We start from the raw sequence: 17,772 nt of genomic DNA, 5'->3' as shown, positions 1-17,772 counted from the left end.
GGGTCCAAGGCAACTTACTGATTTGGGGCCCCCTTCATTCCCTATTGATAAAAAAACATCATAAAATGTGCAGTAGTCTAGGTGGACTATTGGATGATGCAGTTCGAACTTGCATGGCGGCCCCTGCGTCCCCTCACGTGTCGGCCCCTGCGTCCCCTCACGTGTCGGCCCCTGGAGTTGTGTCCCCTGCGTCACCGAAACAAGATCTTAAATCTGCATTATGGTCACCTCTGAGTGTTTGTAATACACATCAAAAGTGGCTAAAAACCGCACACATTGGGCCTGATTCAGAGCCGCTCGTAAGCGGCCGCTCATTCGTTCCGAGCTATGTTTGCCCAACTGCGCATGCGTACAGATCGTAATACGCATGCGCGAACCAGTCAGTGCGGCCGAAAATCGTTTGTTCGCTAAATAGAGAATGCCTATTTTGAGTGACAGGAGGAGGCGTATGTGGGTGGTAACAGGGGAAGGTGCTTGAAAACGGGGAGTGGAGATCACAACGCAGGCGTCCTTAAAGGTCAAAACGGGCGTTTTATGGGTGTGCATAATGAATACAGCAGCGTCATTGACCACGTCACTGGGTTATTTTATAGCCAGAACTGCTCGCAAAATTGTGCTAGCAAAAACCAACCACAAGAATAGCGAGCAGTTCATACGCTGGTCGATGTACTCGATTACTCTAATAAATAGCGGACATGACGTAGGATGTGAGCGGCCAGGGGGCGTAGTTATCCAAAAAACGACCGCAAGATTTGTTCGCTCGTTCAGACATAGAGGCATGAACAGACCGCAAAGAGCGAACGGTTCATTTGAATAGCCACCCCCTTTTCCTGAACGACCGTCTGCAAATAGCATCTGGCTCTGAATCAGGCCAATTGTTCTCAGGTGTATGACCAGCTAAACAGATGCTGCGTTCTGCTTACACAAATCATTTCTTCCATATTTAATACACTTTTCACATATGAAATAATTGATATTCAGCGTCCATGTGACATCACGGTCTGCGCTCATTCACATCAGACTGGGAGCAGATATTCTCCACAAACAGCAACATAATGGCCAGCGGGACCTTCATTACTCTACAATAATAATACCAGTTATTTATATAGAGCCACCGTATAACACGGCGCTGTACAGAAAATTATTCACATCTGTCCACACTCCATTCCCTATCACACACAGACACACACATAGGGCTCAATCCAATTAGCCGCGAAGGGTGCGAGTTTGCCGTTGCAACTGCCTTAAAACGCCGGCAATGGACCGGCATCTTGCACCCTTCGCGGCCCACTCTGAGCCCCTACGGGGCTGCGAACAAAATTCCGTGAATCCAGGCTGTCGTAAAGTGCGCCCATTGCCGCGATGACTCATGGAGGCGAGATCACCGCAGCTAATAAAATCGACCCCTTAGACACACACAGTATGTACACACACACACACGGGTCCATCTGTGTCAGAAGCCAATTAACCTGCCAATATTGTTTTTATACTGTGCGAGGAAACCCACGCTAATAAACGCTAATAGCCATTAAATTAATTTCTGCACGGAAAACAAAGAATGGCATTTTAATCAGTTTACTTGTAATGCGAGCTAATCCCATCTCCGCTAAGGGAATCCCGATGCCACGAATCTCCCTCGTAGTTATTTTGTAGATTGGAACCCTACCAGGAAGGGATAAAATCTGCATTATATAAGTTTATTGTGTGTTGAGACAAACTGCAAAAACATTCACTCGCTACATGACAGTAACAGCATAAATCCCAGAAAGAACAATAGTGATGCCAACAATTTAATCTAATATTCTCCTCTGATGAGGGAAAACACTGTACGGTGTACACGGAGAGGAAAAACACTGTATGGTGTACGCAGAGAGGAAATACACTGTACGGGTGTACGCAGAGAGGAAATACACTGTACGGGTGTACGCAGAGAGGAAAAACACTGTACGGGTGTACGCAGAGAGGAAAAACACTGTACGGTGACGCGGAGAGGAAAAACACTGTACGGTGACACGGAGAGGAAAAACACTGTACGGGTGTACGCAGAGAGGAAAAACACTGTACAGGTGTACGCAGAGAGGGAAAACACTGTACGGGTGTACGCAGAGAGGAAAAACACTGTACGGTGACACGGAGAGGAAAAACACTGTACGGTGACACGGAGAGGAAAAACACTGTACGGGTGTACGCAGAGAGGAAAAACACTGTACGGGTGTACGCAGAGAGGAAATACACTGTACGGGTGTACGCAGAGAGGAAATACACTGTACGGGTGTACGCAGAGAGGAAAAACACTGTACAGGTGTACGCAGAGAGGAAATACACTGTACGGGTGTACGCAGAGAGGGAAAACACTGTACGGGTGTACGCAGAGAGGGAAAACACTGTACGGTGACACGGAGAGGAAAAACACTGTACGGGTGTACACGGAGAGGAAAAACACTGTACGGGTGTACACGGAGAGGAAAAACACTGTACGGTGTACACGGAGAGGAAAAACACTGTATGGTGTACGCAGAGAGGAAAAAACACTGTACGGGTGTACGCGGAGAGGAAATACACTGTACGGGTGTACGCAGAGAGGAAATACACTGTACGGGTGTACGCAGAGAGGAAAAACACTGTACGGTGACGCGGAGAGGAAAAACACTGTACGGTGACACGGAGAGGAAAAACACTGTACGGGTGTACGCAGAGAGGAAAAACACTGTACAGGTGTACGCAGAGAGGGAAAACACTGTACGGGTGTACGCAGAGAGGAAAAACACTGTACGGTGACACGGAGAGGAAAAACACTGTACGGTGACACGGAGAGGAAAAACACTGTACGGGTGTACGCAGAGAGGAAAAACACTGTACGGGTGTACGCAGAGAGGAAATACACTGTATGGGTGTACGCAGAGAGGAAAAACACTGTACAGGTGTACGCAGAGAGGAAATACACTGTACGGGTGTACGCAGAGAGGGAAAACACTGTACGGGTGTACGCAGAGAGGGAAAACACTGTACGGTGACACGGAGAGGAAAAACACTGTACGGGTGTACACGGAGAGGAAAAACACTGTACGGTGTACACGGAGAGGAAAAACACTGTATGGTGTACGCAGAGAGGAAAAACACTGTACGGGTGTACGCGGAGAGGAAATACACTGTACGGGTGTACGCAGAGAGGAAAAACACTGTACGGTGACGCGGAGAGGAAAAACACTGTACGGTGTACACGGAGAGGAAAAACACTGTACGGGTGTACGCAGAGAGGAAAAACACTGTACAGGTGTACGCAGAGAGGAAATACACTGTACGGGTGTACGCAGAGAGGGAAAACACTGTACGGTGACACGGAGAGGAAAAACACTGTACGGGTGTACGCAGAGAGGAAAAACACTGTACAGGTGTACGCAGAGAGGAAATACACTGTATGGGTGTACGCAGAGAGGAAAAACACTGTACAGGTGTACGCAGAGAGGAAATACACTGTACGGGTGTACGCAGAGAGGGAAAACACTGTACGGGTGTACGCAGAGAGGGAAAACACTGTACGGTGACACGGAGAGGAAAAACACTGTACGGGTGTACACGGAGAGGAAAAACACTGTACGGGTGTACACGGAGAGTAAAAACACTGTACGGTGTACGCAGAGAGGGAAAACACTGTACGGTGTACGCAGGGAGGGAGACACTGTACGGTGTACGCAGGGAGGGAAAACACTGTACGGTGTACGGGTGTACGCAGAGAGGAAAAACACTGTACGGGTGTACGCAGAGAGGAAAAACACTGTACGGTGTACGCAGAGAGGAAAAACACTGTACGGGTGTACGCAGAGAGGAAAAACACTGTACGGTGTACGGGTGTACGCAGAGAGGAAAAACACTGTACGGGTGTACGCAGAGAGGAAAAACACTGTACGGTGTACGCAGAGAGGAAAAACACTGTACGTTGTACGCAGAGAGGGAAAACACTGTACGGGTGTACGCAGAGAGGGAAAACACTGTACGGTGTACGCAGAGAGGAAAAACACTGTACGGTGTACGCAGAGAGGAAAAACACTGTACGGTGTACGCAGAGAGGAAAAACACTGTACGGTGTACGCAGAGAGGGAAACACTGTACGGTGTACGCAGAGAGGGAAAACACTGTACGGGTGTACGCAGAGAGGAAAACACTGTACGGTTTACGCAGAGAGGGAAAACACTGTACGGTGTACGCAGAGTGGGAAAACACTGTACGTTTGGGGAATTAGTACATTAGTAATGTCTCTGGGAAATGATACCACGCCAGATCATTTTAGCCATATACAAAGACATCACTCTAGAATGCTAATTACACACAAACGCTGGAAACTAAAGTGCACAACTTAGAGGAAATACAATGTCCCAAACGTACAATAAAAGGGTGGGGGGTTGCCAATTATTAGGGGGGATTTATAGGTCCCATGACCTTTGCTATAGTTAAAGAATATAAGACGCCTTAAATTGCCGATACGCAGGAAGGTGCCGCCACTCGGTCGGATGCAGCTACGCAGGGCTCAGGCTGAATGAAGGGTGGGGGGAGAATGATGCGTATGGGGTCACATGTAGCGATCTAATCCATCATCCGATCACATGCAGATAGGGATCATTCTGGGCCCATACACAGTGCGGCCTAAAACAGCTTCAATGGCCAACACAATGTCAGCGTCCAGTATGTAGGTACCTTACAGCGCACGTCAGCGTTATCAGCCTGTACTTACATGCAGAGTATTGCGTCCTAGACCAAACGCAGAGCAACTCAGAGGTAGATAGTTATATACACTAAATATTAGAAACGATCCAAGGCACTGTACAAACAGACACAAACAGCACATTCACAAAGAGGTAATAACAACCTTTAATAACAGACAATTATTTAATGAATAGTCATATAATCATAATACCAAAATTTGCTGGTTTACGTGAAGGCACAATTTTTTCCAATATGGAAAAATTTTAACTACACTTGCACTGTTTGTCTATATAATTTTAATATTTTGCTAACTATTTTAAATAGATTTACAATAAAGGTTATATTTTATTTATTTTTCAACGATATCACTTGGTAGAAATCATTTGCTTGTTAGTGGAGGATAAGTGCACTAAGTAATAATCCCCTCTTCTTTCCACTTTTTGTTTACTTATGTAATGCTGTAATGTTACCTCAGTATACCATAGTAACATCTAACACTTATGTAATGCTGTAATGTTACCTCAGTATACCATAGTAACATCTGACACTTATGCCATGCTGTAATGTTACCTCAGTATACCATAGTAACATCTGACACTTATGCCATGCTGTAATGTTACCTCAGTATACCATAGTAACATCTGACACTTATGTAATGCTGTAATGTTACCTCAGTATACCATAGTAACATCTGACACTTATGTAATCCTGTAATGTTACCTCAGTATACCATAGTAACATCTGACACTTATATAATCCTGTAATGTTACCTCAGTATACCATAGTAACATCTGACACTTATGTAATGCTGTAATGTTACCTCAGTATACCATAGTAACATGACACTTATGTAATGCTGTAATGTTACCTCAGTATACCATAGTAACATCTGACAGTTATGTAATGCTGTAATGTTACCTCAGTATACCATAGTAACATCTGACACTTATGTAATGCTACCTCAGTATACCATAGTAACATCTAACACTTATGTAATGCTGTAATGTTACCTCAGTATACCATAGTAACATCTGACACTTATGTAATGCTGTAATGTTACGTCAGTATACCATAGTAACATCTGACACTTATGTAATGCTGTAATGTTACCTCAGTATACCATAGTAACATCTGACACTTATGTAATGCTGTAATGTTACCTCAGTATACCATAGTAACATCTGACAGTTATGTAATGCTGTAATGTTACCTCAGTATACCATAGTAACATCTGACACTTATGTAATGCTACCTCAGTATACCATAGTAACATCTGACACTTATGTAATGCTGTAATGTTACCTCAGTATACCATAGTAACATCGTAATGCTGTAATGTTACGTCAGTATACCATAGTAACATCTGACACTTATGTAATGCTGTAATGTTACCTCAGTATACCATAGTAACATCTGACACTTATGTAATGCTGTAATGTTACCTCAGTATACCATAGTAACATATGACACTTATGTAATGCTGTAATGTTACCTCAGTATACCATAGTAACATCTGACAGTTATGTAATGCTGTAATGTTACCTCAGTATACCATAGTAACATCTGACACTTATGTAATGCTACCTCAGTATACCATAGTAACATCTGACACTTATGTAATGCTGTAATGTTACCTCAGTATACCATAGTAACATCTGACACTTATGTAATGCTGTAATGTTACCTCAGTATACCATAGTAACATCTGACACTTATGTAATGCTGTAATGTTACCTCAGTATACCATAGTAACATATGACACTTATGTAATGCTGTAATGTTACGTCAGTATACCATAGTAACATATGACACTTATGTAATGCTGTAATGTTACCTCAGTATACCATAGTAACATATGACACTTATGTAATGCTGTAATGTTACCTCAGTATACCATAGTAACATCTGACACTTATGTAATGCTGTAATGTTACCTCAGTATACCATAGTAACATCTGACACTTATGTAATCCTGTAATGTTACCTCAGTATACCATAGTAACATGACACTTATGTAATGCTGTAATGTTACCTCAGTATACCATAGTAACATCTGACACTTATGTAATGCTGTAATGTTACCTCAGTATACCATAGTAACATCTGACACTTATGTAATGCTGTAATGTTACCTCAGTATACCATAGTAACATCTGACACTTACAGTTATGTAGTGCTGTATTGTTAACTCAGTATATCATAGTAACATCTGACACTTATGTAATGCCTGTAATGTTACCTCAGTATACCATAGTAACATCTGACACTTATGTAATGCTGTAATGTTACCTCAGTATACCATAGTAACATCTGACACTTATGTAATGCTGTAATGTTACCTCAGAATACCATAGTAACATCTGACACTTATGTAATACTGTAATGTTACCTCAGTATACCATAGTAACATCTGACACTTATGTAATGCTGTAATGTTACCTCAGTATACCATAGTAACATCTGACACTTATGTAATGCTGTAATGTTACCTCAGTATACCATAGTAACATCTGACACTTATGTAATGTTACCTCAGTATACCATAGTAACATCTGACACTTATGTAATTCTGTAATGTTACCTCAGTATACCATAGTAACATCTGACACTTATGTAATGCTGTAATGTTACCTCAGTATACCATAGTAACATCTGACAAAAAGGTCTAATAACACTGAAGCAGCAAACTTTGTGATAACCAATACTTGTGTCATTCTCACTTTTGGCCACGGCTGTAGATCCCCTAAAGCAAAAAGTGAAGATCCCAAGTGTCAATACCCCCTACTGGTCATAGGCCCCAAGCGACATAACCTTCCCATCCACTAGTGTAACATGCCCCCCAGCGTTAGTACCCCCACAGATGTCTAACATAACTAATTTATATATATATATATATATATATATATATATTATACATATATACACACACACATATATATCTGTATTTCCCCCTCCCCCCCAAGGTCAAGAAAACTTTTTGGGGGGCATCTAGCCCCTAGTGGAAAGAGATCACCCTCCCTTTAGGACTCTTCCTGTGGCACAGCTCTGTACTGGCAGAGATCGGCCTAACAGTGATTGGAGGATAACTAAGTTCCATTCTTGCCTTTCCCATGGCATTCTGGGGCTTGATGTCAGCAGTGATGTCGGCAGTCACAGGGCCCGATTCAGCAGCAGACAATGCAGATGAAAGCTAGTTCTATTGCAGGCAACAAGCAGCTGAACATAACTGCGATGTATGGTGGAGCACATTACGGTAACAACGCTACTGCGTCCAGTATTTATGCCAGAGGGGCAAAATGTGCGGCACCACCCCAAGTCCCGCATCTTACCTTGTGTCGGCAAGTGGGTCCCTCCTCCTCCACAGTGCCATCTTCCCAGTGATATTCGGGCAGGCGGCCCAGTGCCAGAGTCTTTGCTTTCACTGCGCAGTGCCATCTTCCTGAACGTGTCCTGAACGTGTCGCCAAGGAAGAGGGACCCGCTTGCCGACACAAGGTAAGTATACTATGGGTGCAGGGTGTGCGTATGCCCCTGCAAAGCCTAATGCCTCCTTATTAATCCCTATTATGTCATCACTATGGGCCTGATTCAGAGCCGCTCGTAAGCTGACGCTCGTTCGCTCCGAGCGATGTTTGCCCAACTGCGCATGCGTACGGATCGTTATACACATGCGCGAACCAGTCAGTGCGGTCGAAATTCATGTGCTCGCAAAATAGCGAATGCCTGATAATTTGAGTGACAGGAGGAGGCCTATGTGGGTGGTAACAGGGGAAGGTGCTTGAAAACGGGGAGTGGAGATCAGAACGCAGGCGTGCTTAAAGGTCAAAACGGGCGTTTTATGGGTGTGCATAATGAATACAGCAGCGTCATTGACCACATCACTGGGTTATTTTATAGTCAGAACTGCTCGCAAAATTGTGGTAGGAAAAACCAACCCCAAGAATAGCGAGCAGTTCATACGCTGGTCGATGTACTCGATTAATCTAATAAATAGCGGATATGATGTAGGATGCGAGCGGCCAGGGGTCTTTTTTTAAAAAAAATGACCGCAAGTTTGGTTCGCTCGTTCAGACCTAGAGGCGTGAACAGACCGCAAAGAGCGAACGATTGATTTGAATAGCCACCCCTATTTTCTGGACGAGTGAGCACTAATTGAGTCCGGCTCTGAATCAGGCCCTATGTTTCCTGCTGTCATTATCCAAAGTCCTGGAAAACAGTCTCCATTTCCAAATCACCAACTTTTACTAAACAAGTTTCTGATTCCTGTAACCAAACCCTTTAGTAGTAATATCCTTATTACAAATCCGTGTTGGAAGTCCATGTGGAATTTTGTGCTCAGATATTGGGAGACGCGCTAAAGTGGTGACAGCGATTTACCGGGAAAATCCGTAGACTCCAAAACGTTACCTCTGGGGCCACAAAATACTCTGTTCTGGGGCCATGAAGATCTCCTGCTGTGACGCTATATTATATGTACTGTGGGCCTGATTCAGACCCAGACGCTATGCTGCGCTCGCTCGCATTGAGCGATTTTTTGAATCTGCACATGCGTATAAGTCGCAATGCGCGTGCAGGAACCAGTCATTGCGATGGGAAAGTGCTCGCCCGTAGCCTGTAGTCAGGCCACTATTTTGAGTGACAGATAGTGCCGTTTGTGGGTGGTAACAGGGGAAAGTGCTTAAAAACGGGAGTGTGGATGTGCGAATGCAGGCGTGCCCGACCGTCAGAACGGCGTTTAATGGGCGTGCATAATTAGCAAAGTAGCGTCATTACACACGTGACTAGGTTGTATTTTAGCCTGAACTGCTCGCAATGTTGTGGTGGGAAAAGGCTACCACAAGTGCTGCGAGCAGCTCCGATGGCTCTCGATGTTCCCGATTAATCCTTACACTGCCGGAGATGACGTGTGTTGCGAGTGGCACAGGGGCGTCTTTATACAGGTGCAAGCGCATAGTGCAGCCACTCGCTATCACTTAGTGGGCGACTTTACGCGACGCAGTGCGAGCACACGATTTAAATAGCCGGTCCCTTTTAGCCAGTGAGCAGACGCATTTAGCGTCCGGGTCTGAATCAGGCCCCTGTATACAGCTCAACCTTCCCTCACCTCATATATGTGCTGCAATCCCACAGGTGGAACACTGGATAATCTGATATTCGGGTCCAAATATTTGGCATTATTGCTTGATGCCAGCCTTTCCTTAGGTTGGCATGGAGACACCTTGGCATCCAAAATATATTCCAAACTGGACAAGATTTATTGAAACAAAGCCGAACCACCATGCCCAGAAAGAGCCTCACACAATGGAGGCTAACAGGAATTACCCACGGTGAGGATGTGGCTTAGTCACACGACTATCATTGGCCGGTGTGATACACCAAACAACTCAATCTGCTATTTTGTGTCACTTTATAACAACAAATCCCAACCTTGTGACATGTTAGAAGATCCGGGTGGGCTCTCCAGCAGGCCCAGAGTGGGGGGTGGGCTTCCCAGGCATACAGCAGATTTAGGCTGGCTATCCAGGCGTACTCTATACTTCTCCGGTTAATCTTTAGCAGCTTTCTGGACAATGACTGAAATAAGGACTTCTCACCTCTGCACTTTATACAATGTATCATTGAAGATCTACTTTAAGAAACTCAATAAGAAATCTGTCTGCTGTGGTGTCTCCCCAATGCTGGCACAACATGCCGTACTAAGTCACGTAAATAATTACTGTACCACCTAACTGAGGGGCACGCGAAAACTCGACCAGTAGATCGTTGTGGACGTCCAGCAGAAGCCAATAAGAATGAGGCAGATTGTTATTGGCTGCCCCGCTATCCCTGTCTGGTCCGGGGAGGCACCTGGCTGGCTCTACTCAGCTGCGTCCTGCAGGGGGAGAGGGGGAGCTAGCGCAGAGCCAGGGCCGGTCCACTGCAGCCACAGCAGAGCGAGGAGCGGTCCACTGCAGCCACAGCAGAGCCAGGGCCGGTCCACTGCAGCCACAGCAGAGCCAGGGCCGGTCCACTGCAGCCACAGCTATGCGAGCGGCCAGGAGGACGTTCCGAAAAAAAAAATGCCCGGCCCTGATTCAGAGCGAGCGGCTCTGACTCAGGCCCAGATTCCTGCTGGGAGATCACATCACACAGACCTACGGCACCGATTCCTGCTGGGAGATCACATCACACAGACCTACGGCACCGATTCCTGCTGGGAGATCACATCACACAGACCTACGGCACCGATTCCTGCTGGGAGATCACATCACACAGACCTACGCCACCGATTCCTGCTGGGAGATCACATCACACAGACCTACGGCACCGATTCCTGCTGGGAGATCACATCACACAGACCTACGGCACCGATTCCTGCTGGGAGATCACATCACACAGACCTACGGCACCGATTCCTGCTGGGAGATCACATCACACAGACCTACGGCACCGATTCCTGCTGGGAGATCACATCACACAGACCTACGGCACCGATTCCTGCTGGGAGATCACATCACACAGACCTACGGCACCGATTCCTGCTGGGAGATCACATCACACAGACCTACGGCACCGATTCCTGCTGGGAGATCACATCACACAGACCTACGGCACCGATTCCTGCTGGGAGATCACATCACACAGACCTACGGCACCGATTCCTGCTGGGAGATCACATCACACAGACCTACGGCACCGATTCCTGCTGGGAGATCACATCACACAGACCTACGGCACCGATTCCTGCTGGGAGATCACATCACACAGACCTACGGCACCGATTCCTGCTGGGAGATCACATCACACAGACCTACGGCACCGATTCCTGCTGGTAGATCACATCACACAGACCTACGGCACCGATTCCTGCTGGGAGATCACATCACACAGACCTACGGCACCGATTCCTGCTGGGAGATCACATCACACAGACCTACGGCACCGATTCCTGCTGGGAGATCACATCACACAGACCTACGGCACCGATTCCTGCTGGGAGATCACATCACACAGACCTACAGCACCGATTCCTGCTGGGAGATCACATCACACAGACCTACGGCACCGATTCCTGCTGGGAGATCACATCACACAGACCTACGGCACCGATTCCTGCTGGGAGATCACATCACACAGACCTACGGCACCGATTCCTGCTGGGAGATCACATCACACAGACCTACGGCACCGATTCCTGCTGGGAGATCACATCACACAGACCTACGGCACCGATTCCTGCTGGGAGATCACATCACACAGACCTACGGCACCGATTCCTGCTGGGAGATCACATCACACAGACCTACGGCACCGATTCCTGCTGGGAGATCACATCACACAGACCTACGGCACCGATTCCTGCTGGGAGATCACATCACACAGACCTACGGCACCGATTCCTGCTGGGAGATCACATCACACAGACCTACGGCACCGATTCCTGCTGGGAGATCACATCACACAGACCTACGGCACCGATTCCTGCTGGGAGATCACATCACACAGACCTACGGCACCGATTCCTGCTGGGAGATCACATCACACAGACCTACGGCACCGATTCCTGCTGGGAGATCACATCACACAGACCTACGGCACCGATTCCTGCTGGGAGATCACATCACACAGACCTACTGGGCTCTTCTGACTCAGAAACTAAACTAATAGATCAGCAGATGCAGCGTATGTAGATTTTAGCAAGGCATATTATACAGTATATCAAAATAAATTTACTAGAAGCTGAAAACCATTAAATTCCATTTAAATACAGCATGGAACGGCTAAAGGTTTGGCTAAATCACAGGAGGCAGAAGACAAGCTGGTAACCTTGTTATTGATTATATAAATAGTGTAATACGGCAGATACTTCAGAATGAGTAAAATAAATGTATATTGAATAATAAATCGTAAATGTAATACATCAAAATGTAGAAATGTTTGCATTAGGAGCACAGACATCTGAAGCCACCAGAATACTTTATTACATTGCACATTATACATACAGTATAATACAACTATAATGGAGCAAGGACTGAGTTACAAATATTATCAGTGGAGACTAATGACTGACCCTGTACAACACGGAGGAGAGAAGGACCCACATGATAAGACAGAAACATTCAAATCTACCAAAGGAATTAATAAACCTGCAAAGGGCAGTACTCTCAGATAAGGTGACTTGTAGAGGAAAGGGATTGAAATCCGACAGTGGATGCCCGACAGGATGAAGATTCAGACTGGAGCAGGAAAGTACCCGAACCCTCCCCTGTCCTGCTCCCCCCCCCTCAGTGGTGCCTAACCCTAACCTCCCCCCCCTAGTGCCTATACCTGACCTCACCCTGGGGTGCCTAACCCCCCCTTACTGCTCCCAAAAACATAATCCTCCCATAGGGTGCCCAACCCTCAGCTCTCACTGGGGGGTCCCAACCCTCACCTCTCCCTGGGGGGGCCCAACCCTCACCTCTCCCTGGGGGGGCCCAACCCTCACCTCTCCCTGGGGGGGCCCAACCCTCACCTCTCCCTGGGGGGGCCCAACCCTCACCTCTCCCTGGGGGGGGCCAACCCTCACCTCTCCCTGGGGGGGCCCAACCCACACCTCTTCCTGGGGGGGCCCAACCCTAATCCCCCCCAAACCTACTCCTGCTTACTAGACTCCCTACTTCTAACCCATGAGCGCTGTTTTGGCGCTGTTCCCTCCACATGTAGGAATGCAGAGGTGAATCGCTCTAAATGTCTATGACAAAAATACAACAAATGTTGTCTTCAATCTAGCACCCTGCACCTGCCACAACCCTATGCACTTCCTCCATCCTGCCTGGGGTGTCACTCTCTGCTCTGGTGCTTCTAGAACACTCAGCTGATGCAACAAACTGCAGAGATTCAACAGTCGGTGTGCTAGAAGCACCAGAGCAGAGAGTGATAAGCAGGAAAGAGGAACTGCACAGTTTGTGGCAGGTGCAGGGTGCTAGAAGCACCAGAGCAGAGTGACACCCCAGGCAGGATGGAGGAAGTGCATAGGGTTGTGGCAGGTGCAGGGTGCTAGAACGATCACTAATAACAGCATTTTGCACAAGGAGCAAAAGGACACAAACGCTCTCCGAAGTAATTATACCGGAGCAGATCCAGTCAGATTTATGCACTTTTCCGGCATCAGGCTGGGCTCTCCCGAAGCGCTAGTGTAAACATCACAACAGAATATTAAGAACAACCCCCCCCACTTTAAAAATCAAAAACAAACATCCCACCACCCAAAAAGACCCTACATAAAAACAATGGGTGGACAAGAAGACTGAGGTCTATTCTGCAAATGTAACCCCTACATAGAAGTGGCGTATTTCCAATGTTATGTAGAAGATACCAGCCTGAGGGCCAGATCATATAGCTAATGGGTCATCGGGTAAGCAGGGGTCTGCAGAAGAGGCAAAATATGCCACATTTGGCCCAAGAGCTGACAGCTAGAAAGATCTGATCTGAGCTTATAATAAGGAGGTTAATAGGTGACATCACATAACTTCCAAGACCCCTCTCTACCCATATAATAACCAGCCTTGTAGGATAGGAACCACAGAACTACAAATGACCGAAGTACAGGAACGTCACAACCTTCCCCTACACCACAATATAAAGGTCCCCAGAGGAGGAACATGGCGTTTGCTTCATATCTGTGATCTGAATAACGCAGAATTCATGCGCTGAAAGCAGCGATGGTCATCTACACCCGGTATTACCAGGAGCTCTGCCATACACAGCGTCTGCCTGTACGTTCTGTCTCCTTGGCATAACTAATGCCAGATTAATCACAGGGCAGAGAGTGACATGCCGCTACACAAAACATAAAGCACACATCAAACCTCTCAAGCGTAATATGAATACAACTTGTGAAGTTAAAAAGATTTGAGCGTTGGCCATCGGTCTATGACTCACAAACAAATGATCTCATGCCCATTAGTGGCGCCTAGCTCGTTAACGTAGGAATTACTGTACATTATGATTGTCGTCTGTTTAAGGTACGAAGGGCACTTGTCTATTAGAAAGCATGAGCGCAACACACGAATGGTAAATTAGGTTTACAGAGCAGCTACCAGTGTGGAACATGACAAATGGAAAAACAAGAACTAGGGATGTTTTCGTGGTGACCAGTAACAGAAATGATGATTCCAGCTAATTACTATGTAACCAGTGAATTAATCCTCTGTGTAAAGGGGTGGTAAATAGCACAGAGAGGCCATCTATACCGCACTTTGTATTCCCCATTCCTGTGTGTGTGTGAAAATACAGATATCACAAGAGAATGATTTATGGGGAGACTTATTGCTACTTCTCTGTGCACGGTTTGGGTGTTTATAAATGCAAGCAGTGCGCCCGAGTACGAGGCTATTTCTGGAGACAAATTGGAAGAAATTAAGCAGCGTTTTTCAAGACGATCTAATAAAAAAAATTACAATATTTTAAAAAATTTAGAAATCTGTACAAACATCCATTATAATAAATCAGTGCATCTTAAACGCAGTTCTCAAGCCAGGTTTTAAGGCTATCCGTGCTTGAGCACAGGTGACTGAATTAGTACTTCAGTGATTTTGATTCAACCGCCAGTGCTCAAGCATGAATATCCTTAAAACATGGACTGCAAGGGGACTTTGAGGAGCATGTTTTGGAAAACCAGCTATAAATAATCCTCACTGTATATATACGCTAGTAAGGACTTGTCCTCACCGTATATACGCTAGTAAGGAAGTACCCTCACCGTATATATATATATATATATATATATATGTATATATATATATATGATATGAGATACGGTAAGAAGTTACCCTTGTTATCTCTATTTCTACGAAGTCCATAGGGTTCCGCAGGATACCTTGGGGTATAGGTGATGACGTCAGTCTTCAGGCACCACAGAGTTAAAGTTTTCAGCCTCCCAGGATGCATCTGGGTCCCTCTCCTATACCCCGCCCCCGGGCCAAGGCATCTCACGTCACAAGCCATAGGCCGGAGGAGGAGAAGAAAGAGAGAGAAGAAAAAATCTGGACACTCACAAGAATCACATTCTCACCATAGGGAGACGGAAAAACCGGTGACCAGAGCAAAGCCCATCTGCAGCACAGGTGCGACAGGGCGGGAGTCCTGTGGAACCCTATGGACTTCGTAGAAAGAGAGATAACAAAGCTAAGTTCTTACCATATCTCATATTTTCTACTTCAGGGTTCATAGGGTATCCACAGGATACCTTGGGGATGTCCCAAAGCAGTATCCTTTAAGGGTGGGGACGCTCCTGTGCTGAGAGGAGAATCCGCCGCCCGAAGGAAGCATCCTGAGAGGCAAAGGTGTCAAAAGTGTAATACCTCACAAAGGTATGGACAGAAGACTACGTAGCAGCCTTGCAGATCTGAACTGCAGATGCACCACGTCTAGCTGCCCACGAAGGACCCACAGACCTAGTGGAATGAGCCCTCACCAAGGAGGAAACTGGAAGACCTTCATGAAGATAAGCTTCTGAAATTGCCATACGAATCCAGCCTGCCAAAGTCTACTTTGAAGCAGGCCAACCCTTTTTACGGAAGCCATAGAGGACAAACAAGGCGTCCGACTTCCTAAAAGAAGAAGTGCGGTCAACATAAATTCTCAATGCCCGCACAACATCCCAAGTGGCATCACCCACTGAAAATCCAGGTGAATTGAAAGCCGGCACAACAATGGATACCACTTTGGGAAGGAATCCCGGACGAGTGCGAAGCACCGCCCTATTCCTCTGAGAAATCAGAAAAGGGGTCTACAAGAGAGAGCCCCTAAATCCAAAACCCTTCTGGCCGAGGCAAGGGCCCGAAGGAATATGGTTTTAGCTGTAAGCCATTTGAAGTCCACTGAGCCCAGTGTTTCAAACGGCGGTCCCTGGAGAACTCTGAGGACCACAGCCAAATCCTAAGGCGCCACCGGCGGAACAAAAGGTGGCTGAATGCGAAGAACACCTCGCATAAAGGTGCGCACATCAGAGAGCGCAGCAATCCTATGATTAAACCAGACTGACAGGGCAGACACCTGCACTTTCAGAGAAGCCAGGCGAAGCCCATGATCCAGTCCAGCCTGTAGGAAAGCCAACACCCTAGACAGGCGGAACTCCCTAGGGGGAATACCCTCTAGGTCTACACCACCGGAAGAAAGTATGCCACACACGATGGTAGACTCTTGCCGAGGAAGGTTTACGAGCTCTTAGCATGGATTGCACCACAGAGCCAGAAAAACCCTCTGGACTTTAGCATGACCGTTTGAACAGCCACGCCGGCAAAGACAGCCGAGTCAGGTCCGGGTGAAGACAAGGACCCTGTGACAGCGGATCCGGTCCAAATGGTAACCTCAGAGGAACATCTACTGACAGACTCTGGGGGTCGGAAAACCAGTGCCGTCTGGGCCACTCGGGAGCAATCAACAGTAGCGTACCTCCTTCTCATTTGAATTTCCGTATTACCCGCGGAAGAAGGGAAAACGGGAGCAAACTACACCGTCCCCTGGATGGACAGAGCATCCACCAGAGACGCCTTTTCGTCTCTTTTTCGAGACCCGTACACCGGCAACTTGTTGTTGTGCCGGGACGCCATGAGGTCTATCTCTGGAAGACCCCATTTGTCCACCAGACTCTGAAAGACGTCCTGGTGTAAAGACCACTCTCCCGGATGCACGTCCTGCCTGCTGAGAAAATCCGCTTCCCAGTTGAGGACTCCCGGAATGAACACTGCTGATATTGCTGGGAGATTGCGCTCCGCCCAGACCAGAATACGGGACACTTCTGCGAGTGCTGCCCGAGTTCGGGTTCCTCCTTGTTGGTTTAAATAGGTCACCGTGGTGGCTTTGTCCGATTGGACCTGCACAGGGTGACCCTGGAGAACCAGCTGTGCCAGCTGGAGAGCTCTGAACACCACACGGAGTTCCAAAATGTGTAATGGAAGCTCCGCTTCCGCCCGAGTCCACCTGCCCTGAAACAAGTGTGGACCCGTGACAGCTCCCCAGCCCCGGAGACTGGCGTCCATTGTTAACAGGACCCAGTTCGCAACCCAGAACAGGCGACCCTTGTCGAGGTGGGTCGTCTGCAACCACC

At 46.9% G+C, this 17,772-nt stretch overlaps 1 protein-coding gene across 1 annotated transcript in view; it reads right to left on the bottom strand.

Annotated features, from left to right (window-relative positions):
- Positions 1 to 17,772, bottom strand: part of LYPLAL1 (lysophospholipase like 1) — a 181,980-nt gene that overhangs the window by 149,206 nt on the left and 15,002 nt on the right. The window lies entirely within an intron of this gene.

The sequence above is a fragment of the Taudactylus pleione genome, unplaced genomic scaffold, assembly GCF_031769625.1.
Source record: "Taudactylus pleione unplaced genomic scaffold, aTauple2 ptg000267l, whole genome shotgun sequence".
Classification (NCBI taxonomy): Eukaryota; Metazoa; Chordata; class Amphibia; order Anura; family Myobatrachidae; genus Taudactylus; species Taudactylus pleione.
Note: the sequence above shows the minus strand (reverse complement) of the source record. Positions and strands in the feature narration are given on the sequence as shown.